Source organism: Sarcophilus harrisii, chromosome 2 (assembly GCF_902635505.1).
Source record: "Sarcophilus harrisii chromosome 2, mSarHar1.11, whole genome shotgun sequence".
In the NCBI taxonomy this organism is placed as follows: Eukaryota; Metazoa; Chordata; class Mammalia; order Dasyuromorphia; family Dasyuridae; genus Sarcophilus; species Sarcophilus harrisii.
The window spans coordinates 578,504,390-578,525,431 of NC_045427.1; positions in this window are offsets into that span (position 1 = coordinate 578,504,390).

The following is a 21,042-nucleotide window of genomic DNA, read 5'->3' on the forward strand; positions in this document are numbered from 1 at the left end:
TTCCTATTCTTCTTGCCATTTTCCAGAGAACTTGTATATATCAAGCACTTATTTAGTATTTACTGAAATAGGCCAAAAGTCAAATGCTATATATAAAATATATTTAATAAATATATATAGACATATACTTTATACAAATTTACTTAAATACTCCAATAATTCCATCAATGTGGATATGGCCTAAAGTCATGCACATGGAAATTAATTCAAGCCTGTCCATAATTTTTGACTTTTTTCCAAATGTTCTCCCAAGTTTGACAAGAGCAAGGTGGGATTGAGTTCCACCTAAAATACTAGAGGGCTTATTTTATAATGAAATCATTAGAATTCCAGTAAAAAAAAAATTTGTAATGTGGTGAATTAAAAACTTTCCATTTAATCTTTGACAACCCTCATTCTCTGGTTCCTAACATGTTACCCAATGGATTTTTTTTTTAACCATTCTTACCCATTCCCCTTTTGTATGGAGATTGTTGAGCATTAAAGCATAAATTGATTTAATCTAAAGGGTTTTTATCAGTTCTTCAGAGAATTTCTCTACCTCTGCATCCCTTACACCAGATGTTGGTACAAAAGATACAACAAATAAAATGCATTAATTAAGACATTGCTTCATATTCCTTGTTCCAGGGTAGATTTCTGGAAACTCATAGCTATTATAAGAGTTGAAATGCAGACAACCCAGAGGCCAAGACTGACAAGTTTTCACTCAGAGGCAGTTTGGGGCTTACTTAGCAATGCACTAATTAATTGTGATGCCTTGTTCCATGGAAACATTAAAATAATGTGCTAAATTTAAAAATATTTGTGTACTTATCTTCCTGGGTTGTATTTAAAATTGAGACACTACCAAGAAAAATTATTTTTAAATTTCAAGTATTTTATTTGCACTGCTGCAGAGAAAGTAGAACAGACAGGATTGTTGTTTTCTAACTTAATTCCTCAGTCCTTTCTTTGCTATTTTTCCCCTCTTTCCTTCTCCCTCCTATCCTTTAAATTAATGAATGGTAATGACTAGAGAAGCCAAATTTTAAAATGCAAAATGCCTAAACCATCCACTTTGCCTAAAGCAAATAGGAAACCCAGAGGCTTCTGAGCTGAACCACTTGATCTCAGTAACTAGTATTTTGAAGTCTTCATAGCTCAACTTCCTTGAAGCTTCCTCTGAGAAAGTCTTTCCATGGAGAAGAGACAAGGCAAGATAAAAGATTTCGTAGAAAAAACTAGTATAAACTCTGCTTAATAAAAAACCCTTAGAATATTTTGTTAGCAGGGATGAAAGCTTCTCTGCGGGACACAATGACATATTTTTTATAAAGAAGGCCAGATCCATCAGGTTGGCCTCCAACAGCAGGTGGCAGCTACTAATTAGAAATGAAAGAATTTCACAGAAATTTTTAATATTGCAAAATCAAATAATTCTCCAATAATCACTTGTCAAGCAGAAACAGATGGTGCAACTTTAATATATCTGGGGAAAAAGGACCAAATGCAGAAAAGGTGAATTCTCATCAGTGTCCAGAGAGAGCATCATTACAATCTTGAACACCCTTTATGAACAAACAATAAAGCAGGATGCTTGAAATATGGGACTCAGTTAAAATACCATATACTTCTTTGGATCCCACAACTATAAAACCCTACTGGTTAGATATTATTTGGTACCTTAGTGCTACCACTAATCTATAAAATAGACTATTATACTTGCCACAAATTAACGTGTGGAATGGTGTCATATGAACAGAGAAAAAAGGTAGTCCATATTTTTAAAGTAGTGAAAAGAAAAGAGAAAGAAAGGAAATGAAGGGAGAGAAGAGAAGAGAGAGGAGAGGACCAAAAAGGAGAGAAAAGAAAGAAAAAAGAGAGGAAAAGGGAAAAGTAAAGGGAAGGGAAGTGTAGAGAAGAGGAAATGAGTGGAGGAGAAGGGAAAAGGAAGGAGGGGAGAGAAGAAGTATACTGAATGATGTTTGAACAAAATATATTATGAGCAATATTATTGTATCATAAAAAATAAGAAATCAGAAAATCATCATAAAGTTTATATGAATGAATACAAAGGGGAAAAAGTAGGACCTGGAGAATTACATACACAATCACTACTATAATAAAAGGAAAAATGATTTTAGAAGGAAGCCATATTCAAATTAAGGGTAATAACCAATAAAAATTCAGGAGGACAGATAGTGAAAGACTTTCTTTCTCAGAGCGATGATGTACTCTGGGTGTTGAATGTTGCATATACTGTCAAATATGGTTGTTGTATTACTTGCTTCATCTTATATTTATTTGTGACAAGAGATCCTTCTGTCTTGAGGAAAGGGAAAAGGGAGGAAAGGAGATTGAGCAAAAAATTTAGAAATGTCTGTGGCATATTGTAAAAAAAAAATCACAGCCACCAACAATACTTTCAAAACTGGCAAGAGAAAGAAATTACAATCATAAAGATAATGACAGGGTATTTTCTATAAAATTTTACTTTATTCATTTTAAACCTATTCTGAGAAGGGGTCTATAGACTTCACCACTCTGCCAAAGGGGATTCATGACAAACAAAAGATATTTAAAAATTTTCCTCTGAGGAAATCAGTCAAGACATTAAGATAATAGTTTCAGTTAAAGTCACAGACTCCAAAAAAATCTTCACAAATAAATAACATTTCTAAATAAGAATAATAAATAAATAAATAAAAATAATAAATAAGAAACTAAAGTAAGAATAATAAAAGGGAAGTTCTAATAAAATTCAATCTACTATAGTACATTCAATACCTGTACAAATATAATTACAAAATTCTCCTTAAAAAAAAGTAACAAATAACTGGAAGGGTTACTCAATCCTTCTGGTGATGCTGTAGTAACATAATAAAAACCACTATACTACTGAAATTAATTTTACATATTTAGTGTCATAATAACTACCAAAGGGACACTTTATAGAACTAGACAAAATGATAACAAAATTCAATTAAGTTCAATTCAAAACAAAAGTCTAGAATGTCAAGGGAAATAATGGGGAAAAAGTAAGAATGAAAGGGAAATAATACTTCCAGACTTCAAACTATTATAAAGCAGTATTACCAGAGTCATTTGGCACTGATTTAAAAAATAGAAAAATAGAATGATAATGACTAGGCAAGAAAGAATCAAAAATATCTAAACTTAATCTAGCATTTAATATACCAAAAATACATTAGCTTTCTATTTAATAAAGAAAATTGCAAAACAATATGGCATAAATTAGATTTAGACCACCATATTCTACCATATACCAAAATCAATTTATTTTGGATCATACTGGGAGCTAACATGGTGGAATAGTCGGTAGAGGTACAGTGAGCTCTCCACAAACTTCAGGCAAATCTAGAAAATGCAATTGACTGAATCCTGATGAAGAACTCCAGAAATGTTACAATGAGTTATTTGTCCAGCCAGGTTTGGCAAAGGGACTTACACAGGGAGGACTGGGAATAGTGGAAATAGTTTTCCAGGGGTACACACAGAGTACTTCAACTCCCAGGGAAAAGCTTTGCTCCTGAGCCAGAGGAAATCTTATACTTGTATATGAATACCAAGCCAATATCAAGGCAGTGAGAGTGGTAGAAGTGCCAATCGGCAGTTTTGTTGCCTACTACCCAAAAGGGTCACAGATGCAGAGTGGATTGAAAAAAAGGAACTGAACAAGAGAGTAGTACTTCCGGATAAAGAGGCCCTAGTAGGTGGCACACTGAGAAAGAAGGAAGTTTAGAAGTCAGCAGCAATATGCACAGAGCAGGGTCTCAAAATATACCAATCATTTTGCAGAGAAATAATCAACAAGGCAGGAATCCCAGACCAAAGAGAGCCTATAATTCTGACACTCTGAGCCAACAGTTTTCCAGCTGGCTGATGGGCTTAAGCTAGCAGCAGCCTACTCTCCCACACACCCAAACTCATACCAGGGCAATCAGACTTTGCCCTGGACCACTTTGGGAGCACTAAAAGCTTTCAGGTCCTCATTCTGTCCCTAGGATAGTAGAATAACATAACACTCACAAGAGGAAAGAGATGTGAAGAGAATTAGAAGCAGGCTAGATTTGCTTTCATGCTAAACAAACTCTTAAGGATATACATAAATATTTATAACTCTTTTTGAGTTGGCAAAGATTGGGAATCTGAGAAGGTGCCAATAAGTTGGAAAATGGATGAACAAGTTATGTATAAAAATCTGATGAAAACGTTATTGTACTAAATGCTTATCAGTGTAATGACCAACAAGGATTCCAGAGGACTAATGATGAAACATGTTATCCACCCTTTGATAGAAAGATGAAGGATTTAGAAGGCACAATAAGACAAAAATTTTTGGACATAGCCAATATAGAAATTTATTTTGATTAACATTTTTGTGATTTTTATTTCTCTTATGTTCTCAGTTGGGGGAAAGTTAGGAAAGAAGGAAGGAAGAAAGGGGCTGTTAGCTGATTAAGATAAATATCTTTTAAAGACCATACCTTTAAAAATCAAAATACAAACTTATCACATAACATTTGGGAAATACATTTGCAATTATGCAAAGAAAGTAATTGAAATGTCTATATCCTTACTTCCAGAGATTCTCCTACTAGACATATACCTCAAGAAAGTCAATAACAAATGGGCTTCATATATACAAAATATTTATCATAGCAGTTTTGGTAGTAGCAAAAAGAAACTAAAATCAGAGTAGAAAACCTTTAGTAGGCTGAACAAATTGTGATACAAGAATATAATGAACTATTATGTGCTATAAGACTATGTGCTTATAGACATGTGCTATAAGAAATTACTAAAATGATACAGATAAATATGGGAAGATACTACAAAATGAATAGAACAAGGAAAACACTATGCATAGGGATTATAAAAGTGAAAAAAGAAACCACAAAACAAATGAAACTTAATTCTTTGAATTTTTTCATTCTTTGAAACTATGATGACCAAGCTTGGTCCAAAGAAGAGATATGATAACCATATTTAACAAATATTAAACTACTTGCCATCTAAAGAAGGGGTAAGGAGAAGGGAGGGAATTAGAACACAAGCTTTTGCAAGGATTAATGTTGAGGAATTATCCATGCATATGTTTTGAAAATTAAAAAGCTTCAATAAAAATAAAAAAAAATTTAAAAAACCCAAAGAAGAGATATGAGAAAACACCTGCCCTTGTTTCCTTTCAGAGACAGGAAACTATGGGTACAGAACACATCACATGGTGCCAAACTTTTTAAATATTTGATTGGTTTTCCTGAACTTTTCTTTTCCTCCCTTTAAATCTTTTTTTTTTTTTGTAAAGAATGGCTTTCTGGGAGAAACTGGATGAGCAGAAATGTATTAGGGTACCAAAGTGATATGAAAACAAACACATCAATAACAATTTGTTAAAAAGGTACTTCTTATTATCTTATAATTCTCCATTTCTTTCAACTTCATCTTTCTAAAACCCACACAGAAATCTGGGTTGTAAGAGCAAAATTAATACATCTAGTTGAAGTGATTTGAATTCCCTTTCCTCAATACACACACATGCAGACATGCATGCATGCACACATACCCCCTTAAAAGACTTGTTCAAAACTTCTTCAAGTTCATAATGATTGACAACCAAAAAGAAAATTGCACTACAATTAACTATTCCTTTACCTGAACCTTGACTTGGTATTGTTTTGTTTTGTTTTTTCCTCACAGGGAAATATTTATGTAACAAGAAGAATTATAACATTCTAGGTAAATAATGTCCTTTATCCACACCTTTGTGAGTCTACCATGTTTTTACTTACCCAATCTTGTGGCTCTTAAAAAAATGAAAGGAGTGTTTTGATTGCTCTATTTGCCAGATCAATAAGTGTGGAACTTGCTTTGGGAGAATTATTTCAACATCATGCCAAATAACACAAGGATTCTTTTGGGAAGCATTTCCATAAGCTCCTTAAGATCTGACATATAAACAGTAGCATCAGACAAAAGGAAATCCTCAGAGCCATGTCTTCTCCTCCCAAGCCTTTTTACTCTACAATAAAGGGACTTAATATTGGGAAAATAGATTTTCTCTGTCATTGTAGCAATCGATTGGAACCTTGACGGGGATTATGGGAAATGTGAATGGTTCATGCAGGCTCTGCAGAATAGCATAGCTTTAGAAATAATTTGAATTTGATTTTGTAAATATAGTACAATAAAAATGATTCTAATAATAATCATTTTTCTTTTTAGTTTTAAGAATCATTCCCACTTCATTGTAGCCAAGTGGTTATGAATGGAAATGAGTACACAAAGGCTAAGGTTCTTCTTGCATTTGGAGCTTCTGGGTGCATTTGTCTCACTCTCAACAGAGAATTATGCCTTCTGCCAGATTGAAATCAAATTCATTTAATATGAACCTTGAACTACCATCCATTCTATTGCAGAAATAGTGTTGCCCTTTTCTCTTCCTTAATTCCTATATATATCTCACTAGGGCTTTTCTAAGATTTAGCCAGAAATTAAAGGATATTTTCAGATCCCAGCAAAAGTTCTTCAGGAAGACATGTTGGGATGAGACCAAGAACTGGGAATGCTTTTTGTAGTGGCAAGAAACTGGAAATTGAATGGATGCCCATCAATTGGAGAATGGCTAAACAAATTATGGTATATGAATGTTATGTAACAATATTGTTCTGTAGGAAATGACCAATAGGATGATTTCAGAAAGTCCTGGAGAGACTGATGCTAAGTGAAATGAGCCGAACCAGGAGATCATTATACACTGCAATAATAAGACTATACAATGATCATTTCTGATGGATGTGGCTCTCTTCAATGATGTGATGATGCAAACCAGTTCCAGTTGTTCAGTGATGAAAGAGCTATCTATATCCAGAGAGAGGACTGTGGGAACTGAGTGTGGACCACAACATAGCATTTTCACTCTTTCTGTTGTTTGCTTGCATTTTGTTTTCTTTCTCAATTGTTTTTCCTTCTTGATGTGATTTTTCTTTAAACAAGATAACTTTATAAATATGTATATATATATATATATATATGTTGTATTTAACATTTATTTTAACATATTTAACATGTATTAGACTACCTGCCATCTAGGGGAGGGAGTGGGGGGAAGGAGGGGAAAATTTGGAACAGAAAGTTTTGCAAGGATCAGTATTGAAAAATTTAACCTATGCATATGTTTTGTAAATAAAAAGCTTTAATAATTATTTTTAAAAGAAAAGAAAAGAACTGGGGCTGTTACAAGTCCCAAAGACAGATTCCCTAGTATCAACAAGCTCTTTTAGGCTTTTTCGCTTGAATTCATCAAACTCTGCCAAACATAAATAGTAAAGATTAAAGACGAAAGGTTGCCTGTTGAGATGGATGGTAGAAGCTGGTCCACGATGTGGGATTCTTCCCCTTGGAGGCACAAAATGTTCAAGATCAAAATGCACTTCTGGCTATTTTGAGAACAACATCAGGAATATACACAAAGAGTCCCAGTGATATTTTGTTATCTCTAAAGCCTATGTGGACACATGCATGCAGGATCTGTTCAAGGAAGGGCTAAAATAGTTGATAAAATAGACATCTGATGAAGATAGTGACCATCACAGAGATCATTCACTTCTAGAAGTAGAGCCCACTTCAACAACATGTGAAAGAGGCCCAGTCAAAGTCAATATATGGCAAAGAAGATAGCTAGCCAGGAGATGGTAAGGTGAGCTGTCTTCAAGGTTATAAGGATAACCCCAGCAGATCACAGACCTTCCAGCAAATATGGTTCATATGGACAAGAGAACAACGAAGACCCCAGTATGGCAAATGGTCTGTGAAGGACATAGGTTCCTGAGGGCCTGACTCCAGAGGCTACTCCTTTCTTACCTGTTTTTCTAGCTATGGAAATCACATGTAATGCTTTAGCCATTAAGGCTAAAGACAACATATGTCTAAGTGAGCTATCTAAGAGTCCAGGATTGGGAATAAGAATCAAACTGAGAATACCAAAGAAGTGAAACTATTCTTCTTGGTTCTAAGGGGTCAGAACTAGAAGCAATCCACATAAGTTACAGAGAGCACGTTGAGTTTCAACATTTTAAAATAATTCCCAATAATGAGAACTTTCCCAAAGTGGAATGGTCTGCTTTGGGAGATGCAGTATTCTCCAAGTATTTAAGCAAAAGCCAACCAAAGGGATATCATAGAGATGAGCCTTGATCAAATGTGAGTTTGACTAAATGGTTTCTGAGGTCCCTCCAATGTCACAATCTTGGGCGTCTGTATAGCAGGAAACCCTTTGGATACTAAGAATGCCAATTTCAAGAGTTTAAGATGTATAGCTCCTCAACAGGCTAATTGCTGCCACCATTTTTCTCCCCCATTAATTTTTACTCCCTAATGTAAGAGATGACTGGATCACCATCCCCTTGGCCAGTCAATTAGGGTAGGGGCCAGCAATTGACTAACCAGAATGAGTTGTTTTCCCTCTCTTGTTCTGAGTTTCTTCATTTGTGAAATGAAGACATTCAGCTAGTTATCTAAGCTTCTTCCAGTTCTGATATTCTAGCAATCTTTATAGGCTACAGTCCTTCTTGCTATATTTTATTCAAGATACAGAAACATAGTCTAACACTACATTTACTGCTTGTACTAGGAAAAGGGCAAGATTTTTATTTGGACTGGTTTGCAGCTCACATCTCCTTGCCCTATGAGGTTTTTCATCCATATATAATAGGAAGTATGTTTCACTGAGGTAGCAGAAGAATTAAATGTTTTGGGGAGAAAAAGATGAACACAGTCAAGAGGAAAACTCTATTAAAAATTTCCAAAGTAGCCAGGCTCATCCATCTCTTTCTTCTCTGTCAGTAGTTCTTAGCCACCTCTTTCTGGCTACCACCACCTGCCCCTCTTCTCTAAGAAATAGAAAAACTCATCTTACCTTATCCCCCTAAGCAGTTTAAAATTGCAAAGAATCGGGTGAACAGATCTGGCACCAGGCATGTAGCTAATATTTTTAACTTTGGATTATTCTTACTTTGCAGATTGTATGGGATTCAATTCAGTAGTAAAAAATCTTCCCTTCCTCTGGAAGAAGTCACATGTAAGATTTCTTATGAACACAGCGCAAAGAGCTCAAGTTCTATTTCTAGGTGTTTTTTTCCCTTCCCTGGAGAATAGGTAAGAGAACACTGATTCTAAGGATGGTCATTTCCAGTCTTGGAAGCAGTTTTGTGTGTTCAAAACACTGAGAAACTCCTGAGTCCTCAGTTAGATCATGAATAGATCTGGCACCAAGCATGTAGCTTATATTTTTAATTTTGGATTATTCTTACTTTGCAGATTGTATGGTATTCAATTCAATAGTAAAATCACAGGAGGAAGTGTTGCAGAATGGAAAGAGAGAAAGCAGAGGAAGGTCTAATTTAAGTCTGGCATGATTGTTAGATGACTGTGAAAATTACTTATAACTCTTAAGTCCCCTTGTATATCTCTAAGATTATAACTTTAGAGTTGCTGCCAATCTGTATTAATAGAGGGAACGTCCTCACTGAGAGTGCCCTGTACACACTAAATCATGGGTCCAGACCATATAAGTAAATAACATCTCCATTAGTTCAAACAATACAATGAAGCACCCATTATATGCAATGAATTATACTAGTTGCTAGAGAAAGAAAACATTAAAGAAGACTTGGGACTCAGTCTAATGGAAGTTAAAAATCTGTTTATCTACCTATGGAGACATTCTGGCATAGTGGGTAAGTGTGGTGAATTTGGAACTGTGAATACCAGATTTAAATTTATTAGCCATCCAAGCATAGGGAGGTTGTTCAATCTCTCAGATTTAATCTGGAAAATCGAGGCTGTAATATCAGAAGAATCATTGATGATATATTCTTTGTAAAATTCTTTACAAATACTCCCTAAACTCAACTATTATTTCATTCAAAAGAAACTTATTAAGTGTCTCCAATGTGTGTTCTATCTGCTAGGCAATGGAATCAACACACACAAAATATCGATATAACCAAGATAAAACCAGAGAATTTTGATCTTACAACTAAAATAATTGAACACTGTGTTCCAAAGAGAAGTAAACATGTTGGGATTACACCAGTGGGGACCATTACGTGTCTAGAAGAAAAATGAATTCTCAAGTAAAGCAGTTCTAAGGTGAAAAGAAAACACACAGAGGTGGGGTTACTGCTGACATGGATTCTTTTTCCTACTTCAGTAATACATCAGAGTGGCAGCCTGGACCAGAGGGAAGAACATTTCTCTGGGAGTTGAGATATCTGGCTTCTACTCTTGACAATCCTGCTAATTCACTTTGTAAGCTTGGTTGAGTCATTTCAGAGTAGGTGATGTTCATATAGCAGGTTATAATTTAGAAAGTTCTGTACATGAGTATATGAAGGACAGGGAGTGGGCGAATACACTGCCCCCATAGAACATGTGTAGAGGTGGTCCACAAGGACCACCTCATAGAACATGTGCTTAGCTGCCATGGCTGCTTCAGTCAGTCAGGTTCAGCTCTGTTCTGAAGCACTTGGACATTCTAGAATAATGAAGCTATTCCTTTATTGGGGCTGTAATTCTGTTCAAGAGTATCTGCTTTAATATTGGCTTCTGAGCATCTATCCACTAAGTAAATTTTAAAAAGGAAAAAGTTTCTCTTTGTCTGTCTTTCTCTTTCTCTGTCTCCTCTTTGTCTTTTCTTCATCTTTCAACTGTCTCTGTGTCTTATGTCTTTTTCTTTAACTCTGTTCTCTCCTTCTGTTTTTATCCTTCTCTTCCTTTTTTCCCTTTTCCCTTCCTCTGAAAGAAGTCACATGTAAGATTTCCTTACAGTACACTGAGCTGTGCAGTGCAGAGAGCTGAAGTTCTATTTCTAGGTGTTTTGTTTCCCTTTCTCTGGAGAATAGGTAAGAGAACACTGATCTTAAAGATGGTCATTTCCAGTCTTGGAACAGTTTTGTGTGTTCAAAACACTGAGAAACTTCTGAGTCCTCAGTTAATGCCAGTCACATTTTGAAGAGTATTTCTTGAAGAAGTTAACCACCAGGAGGAGGATAAGTCTAACTCCTGGCCTGGCAGCCAGAACATAGCATGGACCTTTCTTTTGTTCTCATCAGGCTACATTACAAACTGCTCCATCATCTCCCAGAAATCTCTGCATCCTGGAATATTACTTCAACCCTGGAACTCCTCCTCAAAAGCTACAAAGCTCCTCACTTTGATTGGTGACTGTTCTCAGAAGGTCCATATAAGGAGGTCCTCTAGATATCCATCACTTCATTTCTCATCGAGCTAGATTGAAGATTTCTTCATCCTGCCCTTTCCCTCCTTCCCCTCTTTTCAGCTTCCTCTTAATTCTTGTTTTCTCCACTAAAATGTAAGCTCCTTGAGTTCAGCAACCTTCTCTTTGCTTATGTTTGTATTCTCAGCACTTACTTAACTCAGTCCCTGGCATATTGTAAGTGATTAATAAATTCTAATTAATGGAATGAATGATCTTGAAGGGGAAAACTGAAGAATCAAAGTGAAGTGAAATGCTGATTCAACAGTTCTGGGAAATACTATAATCTCCCTGGAGAGTATAACAGTGACAATAGGTTAGCAGAACTCTGTTGGTCTTTGTTAACGAGAATTTGTTCATCTCTTATGGTCAGTATTTATTCTGTAGGAAGGAAATACAGAGGTGTCCCACATCTGATTTATATAGAATTAATTCATTATTTTTAAGTGCTTACTCTGTGCAGAGCACTGTGTTGGGGATACAAAAGGAAAAGTAAGAAAGGCTCTCCTCTCAAGGAGCTCACCCTCTAATAGGAAAGACAGCACAGGGAAGGTTTCCACCACAAGTCAGATGGAAAAAATCCCATGTTTATTAGGGCACAATTACAAATTGGATGGTGATGTCTCTTTTTAAGGTCAATTCCACATAAAAAAATCATGTTTCTAATGATGAACAATGGGATTGTGTCAAAGTAGTAAGAGTTTTTTTTTCCTGGATCTCCAATAGCTATGATTATAGTTCCTCCAGGGATAGTTGCCAGGCTGCCTCTCCACAGGGATTGCTTCCCAGGATGATGATGTGGGCACCGGAGTGGAAGTAACACTATTGCTAAGGCTCCTGGTTTCAGGATCCTGGGCTGTCTCCATCATGGACTGAAGGAACACGGTGGTCTGGACAGAACTGATGTTTTAATTCACGCAGCACATACTACCTCCTGCCTCTCCTGGGGCATCTTGCTACTTTAGCTAACATGAACTTCTTGCCTACTTGTGAGTAGCAGTTGGTGAGCATGATTGGTCCTTCTCTACAGAAGCCTCCTTCCCAGATAATGGTTGGACATGGAGCTAAGAGGGATTCCTTAATAAGAGAGGAAAAGGGTGAGGGTGCCAGTCCCTGAGCACAGAAGCCATCATGGGTAGGATTTTCCATATGTATTAGCTCGTCTTATCCTTATTATCATTCTGCAAGTCATGTAGTCCAGTTATTAATAATCACACTTGAGATAATCACATAAAGGGAAATGTTCTCAGAGATGTGACATGCCACATCTAGCATATCCTAGGATGGAAAGGGGCAATTTTGAGGGATTCTCTTCTAGAGCACTGACTAATCCACCTTTTTCCATCAGGAAAAAAATCCCATACAATTAACCCTTCCAATTAGGGGGTCCATTGAAGAGTGGTAGAGCCAGAAGTGAAACCCCAGGCTTCTGACTTTCCATCAATGTGTTTTCCATAGTCCCACAGCTTGTCTTTCAAGCCCATGGCTTTTTTCCTAATTTGTTACTCAGTCTGTTGAAGAATTTAGCTTAAAAAGCACAAGGTCTCCCATTTCATCCAGGACCATTTCCAGGCATCCTGTTCTATAAGACCCAGAGGGCTCTGGAGGCTCTGAAGGCAAATGATCTTGCCCAGCTCTCACTTAAATGCAATTAATGTGCATGTCAGGGCATCACCTCCCTGGTGACATGGTCCTCCTCGAGCATGAAGGACAAACAATAACAACAAATATTGATGAAATCCCCACTATGTGCCATTTGTGAAATCCAGCCAACCACCTACAGACAACCTACCTTAGAAAATGGTTGTGAAAACAAAATTCATGATAGATAGAAAAATATTTTGTAGCAAAAAGACTTCATGAAGTACAAGGATTTTGATGGTGGATACATACTAAAGTATTATGTTTGGAGTTGGAATCCTCAGTTCCAAAGCTGTGCATCTCTAGCAAAATCATTTACCCCTTCAGGGCTGCAGTTTGTTCATCTGTAAAATGAGGAGGCAGAACATGGTGCCCTCTACAATTCTTTTCCAGTTCTAAAAATCACTACTTTTTTGCTGCTTTATCCTTTGTCTGCTTATATCTCTGAAGGCAGGAAAATTCAATTGCCTAAATACAATTCCAGCCTCAAACACTTAACAGCTGTGTGACCTTGAGCAAGTTGCTTACCCCTGTTTGCCTCAGTTCCTCATCTATAAAATGAGCTGGAAAAGGAAATGAAAAATCACTCCAATATCTTTGCCATGAAAACTTCAAATTGGATCACAAATAGGCAGATACAACTGTATAATAACAAAAAACTTATATCTTTGCTGAGAGAGCCATATTTATTACCAGATTAATCCTCCACCTTTTCTGTTTGCTCCCCTTAACCCTAGGAGCTACTTATCTTCTGAGATTCAAATTCAGTATATCAACATTTAGCTTCCTCTGCTGTACTTTGCTTCTTTGGCAAGAAATACACTGAAATTCAGAGTGAATTTATTGGTGCTCTTTTTAAGCTATAATTAAATGGATATAAACTTGCCACTTGTGTAGATCTACAAACTGAGTACAGGTGAGTGGAAGTGTTATGGTGTCTAGGATAGTGTTTAGCATATAAGGAGAGCTCAATAAACACAATATGGTTAATTAACATATCTTTAGGCAGGTCTGGGACCTGATCTGCCAGGTGCATTCCGTCTGACTTTGTTGATCCCTCCCTCTGAGCTACCAAGTTCTTCCCGGATGCTCCCCTGAGAAACCTCCAAGATTGCATTTCCCCTATAAAAGATGCATCCATGGTAAAGATCTTTGCCAAATTATTTTCAGAACTAAGCCTACTATGAGATATTCTCTCTCCCTCCTCATAGTGTCTTCCCTACAATGGTATTTTTCTCCTTACTATATTTAACTCCACTTTGTCTGCTAAAGTCCTCTGTGGATACAACCTGTCACTCAGAAATGTGCTCCCATCTCATGGAATAATACTTTAAGGGATTTTTCCAAACTCCTTTCCACAATGACCCTATTGCTCTCCCAATTCTATTTCATATTTCATATTCATAGGTACTCCTGTTACCTATTTTACTTCTTCATTTTGTCTATAACCTCTTATCCTAAATAAACCTACTTTTGGATAATAAATAATAAATAAAGTAATTAATAAACTCAATATGGTATCATGGAAAAATGACGTGGTTATGCATTCTAACGCTTCCATTTATTACTGTGTTCAAATAGGTAAGTCACATGAACTCTCTGGACCTCAATTTCCTCCTTTGTAAAGTGACTAGATAACTTCTAGGGTCCCTTTCTATCTAGAGACTGGTTCTGTGAGCCTGTTTCTTGTGTTTGATTTTTTTTACACTATTAGAGACACCTAGTGGTAGAGTGCTATATCTGAACTTTACAGATTGAGACAATGATTATAGGTTAATTTACAGAATAACATAACTTTAGGGAAGATTTCTTTACACATTTAAGATTCTGCCTGGCAGTAGGAGCTGGAAGTTAGGAAGTCTGGTTTATAGTCTAAACTCTGATACTAATCTGTGATGTGAAGTCACAAGTCATTTAACCTCTTTGGAACCCAATTATAACATAAAATAGCTAAATTATGTGATCTTTAAGATATGATTTTGAGACTAACTAAATATTTTCTGGATACCTAATTCTTCTATTTTTCACTTCTTTGCCTAAATCTCTAAATAGTATAATGTGTCAGGTAGAAAGTAAGCTGTCAAAAATATAATTAAGAAAAAATAAAATTAAAATTAGATGCAAAAAAAAAAAAAAAGAAAGCAAACTGCAATGTTTATGTAAATCATGAAATGCAACTTATGGCCTACCACACCCCCATTTCTAGTTTGCCATTCTTGTGATCCCTTTGTCCTCCTCAAATAGACTCTATGTTCTCAACACTGAGATCTGGCAACCCTTTTAAAATAGTGCAGAAAAATAACTTTAATATATTATCTTATATACACTCAACTGATAAAATAGCAAAAAACTGATAAAAATACAATTTTTTTGATGAGGCTATGGTGAAACAGCCCCTCAGTTACATTGTTGGTAGACCTACAGAGAGAATTTTGCAATGGGGTATTTTTCAAGCAGATGTGAATATTTGGGAGAACAATAGAGAAGTGTGCAATGAAACACAAAATATAATACCTTTGAACCCAGCAATTCCAGAGCTAGGTTTCTGGCATATTAAAATATGAAAAAATAAAACAATAACAACAACAACGAAAACCCAACTATAAGAATTAAAATACAACTAGCTGTTACATTTGTAATAGCCCCCCAAAATGGATACTACCTTAATGGTCAATGAAAGGAAAATGGTTGAATAATTTATGATACATTGTAGTTGTTCAGTCATTTATCTTATCTTACTCTTCACAATTTTGGGGAGTTCATTTGACAGAGGTATTAGAGTTGTTTCCCTTTCTTTCTCCAGCTCACTTTATAGATGGGGAAACTGAGGCAAAAAGTGTTAAGTGACTTGCTAGGGTCACACAGCTAGTAAGGGTCTTAAGGTTGAATTTAAGTCAGGTTCCCTGACTCTGGGCCCAGTGCTCTGTCTACTTCTCTACCTAGCTAAACTATGATACATTGATGGACTGGAATGTTATACTTCCATAAAAAGGGGAAAATCTGAAATATACAAAGGTCTGTTAGATGATACTCAAAACCAGCAGAACCAGAAGCCATATTCAATCCTCCATTTCATTAAAATAATATTTTATATATCACAGTAACATTGTAGTAATGATAAGTCTTATGGGATTTGTTATATCCCTTATATCTACAATAATGCCTTAAAAATACCATTGTATGCATTTGCTGTTTCATGGTTGAACTACATATTCCCTGGGATTCATTTCATGATTTGGACTTTTAGGTTACATCTCTGTCACTATGTCTATGAGTCATTATCTCAAACCAAGTCTCTTTTTTTCAGACTTTGCTAGACCAGAACACTTGATGATCAGTTTACTCAGTGACTTCAAGTGGTCCTTACTAGTTTCTTTGGGATCTACACTATAAATTTGTAGGATCTAACTGTTGTCACTATGTCCATGATCCTGAGAAAAGAAGATGAGATGTTCCCGTCTTGGTTTCTACTGAACATTTCTTACAGAATTTGGTGGTAGGATGGAACAATTTGAAGGAAAAAAAAAAACAGAAGAAAGAATCTCCTCTTTTACTTCTTGTCCTTTCTCTCATTCTCACAATCACCCTCTGTCCCACGTACTTATTTGCTGTACCATAACTCTTCTTGCTGCAAATGCACTAAGATAAAAGGAGCAAAATTGTGTTTGAACACATATCACAATGTTAAAGTGTCACACAGAAAGATCTGAGAGTCATGGGGAAATCTGAAGCCCAGCATTACTCAGCTATGTAATGTTATTTACACAATAAGGTACAGAATGAAACAGAGAAACTGAAAGAGTAGCAGAGACAAAGATAGAAACACAGTCAAACAAAATGCATTCCTAGAATATAGAAATAGTCGATAAAAATATAGTAAGCACCTAACAAAGTCCAAACACTTTGTTAAACAACGGATACAAAGAAAGTAAAAAGAAGCCCCTATTTTCAAGGAACTCACTAATTAGAGGAGACAATAAGCAATTATGTTTATATAAGATATTTAGAGGTTTAATTGGAGATTATCAATAGAGGGAAGGGACTAGAATTAGGAATTTTGGCTGGGATTAAAAGAAATCCAGGGAAATCAAAAGACAGAGAGATGAAATGGGAGTACATTACAGGCATGAGGGGCAGCCAGAACAAGTGCCTAGGGATGGGAGATGGAGCAGATATTACTTTGATATATGCCCCTGATCTAGGATTTTTAAAGCACTTAAGATTTTTAAAGCTCTTTATCTGGTTTATACATGTTCATATAATTGTTCAAGTGTTGAAGTGAAAAACTGGAAGTGCAGTAAATTAAATGACTTTCCCTAACATCAAATGTGAGTTCTAAAGTGCCCAGTGATGGATTTAGCTAACTCCCACTCCATTACTCCTTGCTAGTTTTGTCCTTTTCATAGCCATCACCTGCATGTAAATTGAGTCACCTTCCATTTATATTTTCATGTCTCTCTGAAGACACATGAATACATGCATTCATAGCTGTCTATAATTAGCTTTGATCACTTCCGCATGCAAAGTAAAGTTTTTTATTACTCATCAGTAGTTCTTCTATTTCATTTTTTCAATATATCAGGAATCAGATTAAAGATTAAATCCTAAATTTTCTGATTAAAATAGCTATAAAACTTTGTGAACTTTCTGTGAAGGGAAATGTCCTAATAATTATAGTATCTCATTCAAAATAAAGAAGCAAGTCATAATAAAAGAACAACAAATAACAATATATTTTATTGTGAAAACAAACTGGTTGAATTTTTAACATGTCTGTTATGAATAATCCAAAGTTGCATGATCTAGTTTGACATTGATAAAATACCTCTTTAGGCAGGTCACTTCCCTTCTATATGCTTTTGTTTCCTCAACTATAAAATAAAGGGATTGGGCCAGATGACCTCGAATGTCCTTTTGAGATCTAAAGCTCTATGATCTAAAATTCTAACATCTTTTCCTCATGTAAGAATATAGCAAAAAGAAAAAAAAAAGTTGACTTCATTCATGCAGTTCCTTTGAGTTAGTAGCTATGCTCTTAATATGGGCTATACACCACTGTCTGATGAAAAAATTAAAGAATTATTTGAGTTTCCCATTAATACCATAAAATGGATGTTCATGAGGTGGTATAAAAAGAGAAAATATAAAACCAATAAGAACTCCAGACAGACAAGTTGAATGACATTAGAGATTATTTCTGAAATAATAGGTCCATTATAAATGAGTTAAACTCTTTTTTTCCAGTAAGGAATAATTAAAAAAAAAAAAACTCAGTGTAATTTCATGCCAGTATATATCCCTTTCTTGTAACACATTGTATGATGCTCTATAATGATGAACAGGTGAGAGCTAAATATAAACAAATACATATACACAAATACACTGGACCCTTCTAAGCCTCTTCTTAGAATGCTGCATGCTTATTTACCTTTTATCCCCAGACCACATTGCATAGTGCTCTACACCATTCCCATCAAGTACCTTCAGAGCCTGCAGCAATTTCCTTTTTATTTCATTAACTTTATAATAATAAAAAAAATTACCAAACTTAGATGTGTCAATGGAAACTTACTTTACAATCCCCCATTACTCTTAGGCTTTCAAATTCTCACATGTGTGCTTGTGTTGATAATAGCAAACATTTAAGTACTATGTAAATATGAATTATTGTTATACAGATACACTTTTACATAGTTGCAGGCAGTGTAGATGCTGTGTTCTTGTTTCTTTTGTTCCTTATGCTGAGAGATTATTCTGTATGCACATCATTTGTATTTTCTTTCTGTGGCCATCCCTCATACATAGAATGTTTTCTCTCATCTCCACCACCTTGTCTCCCTCTTTTCTTAAAGTCCCAGTTCAAATCTAACCATCAAGAGGAACCTTTTCTCAACCCACTTTAATCATAGTGTCTTCTGTCTGTTGATTATTTACAATTATTCTGTATATAGCTTGTTTCTAAACAGTTGTTTACATGTTGTGTCGCTCATTAAGATGTGAGTTAATGCCCAAAGGACTATCAAACTGTGCACTCTTTGATTCAGCAGTGTCTCTACTGAGCTAATATCCCAAAGAGATCATAAAAACGGAAAAGGACCCACATGTGAAAAAGTGTTTGTAGCAGCCCTTTTTGTAGTGGCAAGGAACTGGAAACAGAGTGGATGCCCATCAGTTGGGAAATGGCTGAATACGTTATGGTATATGAATGTAATGGAATATTATTGTTCTGTAAGAAATAATGAGCAGGCTGATTTTAGAAAAACCTGAAAAGACTTAATGGATTGATGCTAAGTGAAATTAATAGAATCAAAAGTACATGGTATACAGTAACAACAAGTTTATGTGATGATCAACTGTGATGGACTTGGCTTTTCTCAGCAATGGCATGATTCAAGAAAATTCCAGTAGACTTGAGATGAAAAATGTCATCTGCTTCCTGAGAAAGAAGTATGGAGACTGAACATAGATTAAAGCATAGTTTTTTCACTTCTTTGTTTTTCTTTCTCATGGTTTTTCCCTTTTGGTTTGATTATTCTTGTACAATAAGACAAGTATGGAAATATGTTTAAAAGAATGCTCATATTAAACTTACATCTGATCACTTGCTATCTTAGGAAGAAGGGAGAAAAACATAGAACACAATTCTTACAAAAATGAATGTTAAACCTAATACCCTATACCAAGATAAGGTCAAAATTAGATTTATGTTTTAGACATAAATGGTGAAACTATAAGCAAATTAGGAGAACAAGAGAGAGTCTCATATTCTCCCACTCAGATCTATGGAGAAGGAAGGAATTTATGACTAAAGAAGAACAGGAAAACATCATAAAATGCAAAATGATTTTTTTTATTGTATTAAATTTAAAAATTTTTGTACAAACAAAACCAATGCAGCCAAGATTAGGAGGGAAACAAAAGAAAAATTTTTTTACATCCAAGGGTACTGATAAAGGTCTCATTTCTAAAATACATAGAGAGTGGACTTAAATTTATAAGAATACAAACATTCTCCAACAAATAAATGATCAAAGGATATGAACAAACAATTTTTCAGACAAAGAAATTAAAAAACACTTCTAGTCATATGACAAAAATGCTAGAAATCATTATTGATTAGAATAATGTGAATTAAGACAACTTTGAGGTACTACTACATACCTCTCAGATTGGCTAAGATGACAGGAAAAGATAATGATAAATGTTGGAGGAGATGTGAGAAAACTGGCACCCTAATACATTGTTGATGGAATTGTGAATTTCTCCAACCATTCTGGAGAACAATTTGGAACTATGCCCGAAGATCTATACAATTGTGCATAACCCTTTGATCCAGCAATGTCTCTATTGTGTCTGTATCCCAAAAAAGATTATAAAAAGGGGAAAAAGACTCACATGTTCCAAAAATGTTTGTAGCAGCCCTTTTTGAGGTGGCAAGGAATTGGAAACTGAGTAGATGCCCATCAATTGGGAATGGATGAATAAATTATGGTATATGAAAGTAATGAGATATTATTGTTCTATAAAAAAATGATGAAAGAGCTGATTTTATAAAGGCTTGGAAAGATTTACATGAATTGATCCTGAGCAAAATAAGCAGAATCAGTAATGCATTGTACATAGGAACAGCAAGATTTTGCAATGATCAACTATAATAGACTTGGTTCTTCTCAGCAGTTCAGTAATCCAAAGCAAACCAATAAACTTAGAATAGAAAACACCATCTGCATCCAGAGAGAGAACCATGAGAATGAATATACATCAATGCACATTATTTTCACCTTTTTTTTTCTTTATAGAATCATAGTATTAAAGATTTTACAGCTGGAAGGGACATTGAAATGCAAATCCATTCCCCTCATTTTACAGATAAGGAAAGTGAGACATAAAGAAATTTAAAATAACTTGCTAAGGATCACAGAATTAATCCAATACAGAATTTAAATTCAGATCATTTGACTCCAAAACCAGGCCCCTAAGTATTATACTAGGCTGGCATAGCAATGTCATCACCCCAGACTGGTGGAGGTGAGTGCATCAAATCTAATGCATCTCAGGGACTAGATTCAGAGCCCTCTTCACCCATAACCTACTCTCTTGGAATCAACTTCTGTTTGTGG